General features: G+C 47.0%; 1 protein-coding gene across 1 annotated transcript in view; it reads left to right on the top strand.

Moving 5' to 3' along the window:
* The first annotated feature begins 230 nt into the window (after positions 1-230).
* Positions 231-4,215, top strand: part of ERRFI1 (ERBB receptor feedback inhibitor 1) — an 11,574-nt gene continuing 7,589 nt past the window's right edge. Inside the window, exon 1 of the mRNA XM_006914440.3 lies at positions 231-2,484. The gene's annotated coding sequence lies outside the window, so the exon portion shown is untranslated. The remainder of the gene's footprint in view (positions 2,485-4,215) is intronic.

The following is a 4,215-nucleotide window of genomic DNA, read 5'->3' on the forward strand; positions in this document are numbered from 1 at the left end:
GGGGAGTCGCGTCCCGAAAGCGGCGGCGGGTGGTCGCCGGCCCGTGGTCGGCACCAGCTCCGACTGCGACTCCGCTCAGCCCTTTAATTCATCCGGCCGTTCGTGTCCTCCTCCTCTCCTAGAAACGTGACTCCGCTCCGAGCGTCCTAAATATTGCTTCAAAAGGAGGGGAACCGCGGAATTCTGTGCTCCGAGCGTGAGCGCTCATTGGGTATTTCCCGTGTGTGCATGTGTATTTATATGTATATCATAGTACAGATGAGATGATTCGTTGACCGTGATTGCTGCTGTATTGGTGCTTGCTAAGTCTTTATTAGGGTTTCGTCATTGCTTGAAAGAAACCAGTCTCTTACCTGATTAAAAAATATATATATATATATGTACATATGAATAGATTGTTAGTCATAAACTTAAGTGCAGTCAGAATAGAGACTGTAGCTTTAAAAGAGATGTGTTAGTGACTTTAGGTACACCTGCAACACAGGTAGGGCAGGACTGGTTTCTAGGCAACTGTCAGGGGTGAAGAAAGGTGAGTTAAAACGCTTTTTTTTTCTTCTAGAGAACAAGTGTTCTGCAGAGTTTTAAGCTTTTATAGACCTGTAAGAATGCAATGGTATACGTTCATTGAGACCGAAACATATTAAGTTCACCACACCTAGCCTTGCTTTTTTTTTTTTTAAAAAAAAGCTGCTTTTCTTTCTTTGTATGTCTGTCGTTACGCAGTTTTAAGTGAAGTTTTATTTAAACAGTCCGAAGACCCACTAGGTACCCATTTCGGGAAATGACCAAAATAAAAGTTGGTTTCTTGTTAACATGCTGACTCTGATTGTCACCAGTATGTTATGTTATCAACCAAGCTCTTTTCCAGATATTAGGAAAGCTGAAGAGAAATACACATGGGCTTTAGCATGGACTTCAGATACTACTTTTCATTCCCCTTCACACAGGTTTGTTTTCAGCTGCGTTCCCGCGGCTCCTGGCTAACAGGTGATCGAGGTCTTGGACCAGCAGTTTATAAGCTTATGTATATTAGATTGTGAACTCCTACGGGCAGAAACTGTGCCTTGTAGAGCTTCTGTCTTACGCACCCTTGCACGTAGTCGATGGTCGATAAATAATTGCACGAGAGCATTTTACGTTTTAAAGCTCAGCAGGATCACACCGGCCGTCCCTGATAAGGGTTGCAGAGCATTTCTGTTTTTTTATGACTGTTAGGAAATGTCAGAATTATTCATATTTTGACACGGGTAGAATTACTATTTGAATAAATTGTTTTTTCTACATTCAGTTCACAAAAGGTACCGGTCACTCTTTCTTAGAGACTTAAAATTAGACTATGGACTTGAGTTTTTATGTGAAAACTCTTAACTGCTGCTTCTCAGAATTTGAACCAGATAATACTTGCCTTCTGCTAATACTGAATGGTAGCTTTTAAAAGCAAGTTGCTAAATTACAGGTACAATGTAACGTGCTGGAAACTGACCTGAATGTCTGCATACCATCAGGTTGCTTTAGGAAGGTGAGCAGAGGAGGGAGGAGGTGGTGCCAAAGGTAATTCCAGGAATTTGAATGTCACAGGCTCCCTCTACCAGAGAAACAACTCTGCTTTTAATCTTGGCAAATTTGAATGGGTGCTTCATCATCAGGATGCCCGTAGCATCCTTTGGTGCTGGTGTTTGGCCATGCTTTATAGAAGCTAATGAATAACTCTCTAGATAAACAAAATCCAATTGTAGTATTCTGGCATTGTTAGCACAGTAGAAACACATGCTTTGTGAGGACAGATAAGATTGGGGAGTCTCAGGGTTCTGAGTGTAAGTTTAATAGAGACCTCAGTTTTAAGGTAGAGAAGAGTTAGTGTGGGATTCGGACTTCAGAAAGGAAACAAAAGATTCCGCGAGTCAGTCATTGTGGTTACTTTAATCCAACTCCTTGTACCGTGAAATTGAGCAGTGTCACTAAAGGGCCAATCTTCCAGGCCTCAGTGAGTATATTTTTAAAATATGGGGCTCTGGCTACATGAATTAGACCTCTTCAATTCCAACGTGCCAGGATTCAGCAAAACATTACAGTTTAACAGAGGAAATGGTAGAAGACTGTCCTATAGCTCGTATTAAAAGCCCACGGAATAGGAAACTCAGTGAGTTACAGGTTGTCTTAAAAATACTACTCCCTGTGCATGGAGCGCTGTTCCCCTAACTTCCCACGGCCGCGTCTTTTCCACCCTTTGGAGAGTCACCTCGGAGAGGCCTTCCCTTACCACCCGTGTAAATACGTTCTCCTCCTTCTCTTCTTAGTTCCCTGCTCATTTCCCTCGAAGCTAAACCACAGTCTGGAACAGTTCGCTTGCTTCCCGGTGTCCCTTCCTCACGCAGCAGCCACGTCTCTGTCACCGAGCATGGTATCTAGTCCCGAATAAGCACTGGATAACTTGGCGGAGGTGACCAGTCCTTTCCTCTAAGAGTCTGGGCGATCAGCACTGAGGTGAGTTCCTGTTTTTCTCCGCCGTCGATGAATGTTTAGGTCTTGAGCATTTATCTCGCTTAGCCGTCCACAAAGCCTCAGTTTCCCCATTTATTGATAAACAGGAATGGTAGGAGGAGAAACGAGGTGCTTGTCTAAACTTGAAGACCCGACGGAAGGGCGAGGCAGTGAGTGGGGGTCGGGGGTGCTGGCATATCGGGCGGAAGAGCTGGGATGGCCTTGAACCGGAGGTTTCACCTCGCTTCATCTGCCAAACGGAGGTTACGGTCCCTGCGTCCTCTTACGGGGCTGTCCCGGGGATCGAGTGAGAGCATGTGTCAGAAAGTGCTTCGCGAAGATATCGGTGATGCCCTCACTGGGGTCCGTGCTGCGAGAGTGTTAAGGGGGGCCTGTCGGTAGGCGGAGTGACCCCCATTCCGGGTACGGACAGACCTGCGTTAGATCAGATAGGAGATTGCAGTGGACGCGCCGCAGTGGGCGTCGGTGTAGCATTGGACACTGACGGCTTCACAGCAAGTGTCTGAAATAGTCATGGGGTGTAAAAGTAGTACTTTCACCCACCCTTTTTAGAGGCTACAAAGGCCAGATCTGCAACTAATAACTGTTACGGGAGAATTTGAGGGAGTCGAAGTAAAGCAGAAACTTGCGTGGGCTAAGGGTTACTCAAGATGCAAAGCCCCAGAAAGCCCGCCTGAGCCCCCCCGCCCCAAAATCTGAGCATTGCAGTGGGTCATATCTTACCCCGGGTTTAACTGCCTGAGGGGCTTGAAGAGGCAACGAGAGGCTGTGACAAGCGGGCTCCCTGGTTGAAGTCGCGGCCCCACCACTGGGCCTCGACCAAGTTACTTAACTGTGCCTCCAGCTCCTCATCCGTAAACGGGGGTGATAGCCCATTCACGGGGCCGTGGGGAGCATTAAATAAGTTAATACACATAAAGCGCTTAGAACAATGCCTGTCGGATAAGTGTCTGATGAATTAGTTATTATTCTTACTGGTTTTACGTTTATTATAACAATCTAAGAGTCGCCCATCGGGTGACTTAAACACTCGTTAAGTAAATTTGAAGTTTTAAAGACTCGCTTCCCATCATTAGGCCATTGTGTTTGCTGTCATTAAAGTTAGGATAGAATTCACCTCTCTTTTACAATTAGGAACCTATTACGTGAGTCTAAAAGGAATATTTTCCACCCCCTGTGTGTGTGTGGCCGCTGGTTGTAGCGCTTTGTAGGAAGAGCTCACAGGACACACTGTCTCTGCTGTCGCACTGAAATCTTGCGGGAGAAAAGCGAATCGCGAGACCAGTATGGCAGCCCCGCGAGAAGGGTTGTGTTCGCTCGCCATTTCTTAAAACACTTAGCGAGAAAACATTCAGAACTAGTCAGGAAATTATGTCACTCAGCTTTGATCTTGACGATCAGAAGAGAAATTCTCTTCCGTGCTGCCTCAGTTTCTGTCACGTGCCGAGCACGTTGAGGGGCCAGGGCCGGCGCTGCCGGAGGGCGGGCAGCGTGGGGGGCAGCGTGGGGGGCAGCTCGCGGGGCGGGGGGCGGTGCACCGCGGCGGGCCGCGCTTCCGTCTTCCCTGACACCGCCGAAGTCCTGAATTCGTGCAAGACTATTTTCATTATATTTTATTACCATAACGTAAAAATACTTTAAGTCGCCTATGCTTTTAACGCAAAGGCCGTTTACGCTTCCCGCGGTGGCAGGGCACAGTGAAGGACGCAGCGT

This window comes from Pteropus alecto, unplaced genomic scaffold, assembly GCF_000325575.1.
Source record: "Pteropus alecto unplaced genomic scaffold, ASM32557v1 scaffold125, whole genome shotgun sequence".
Lineage (NCBI taxonomy): Eukaryota > Metazoa > Chordata > Mammalia > Chiroptera > Pteropodidae > Pteropus > Pteropus alecto.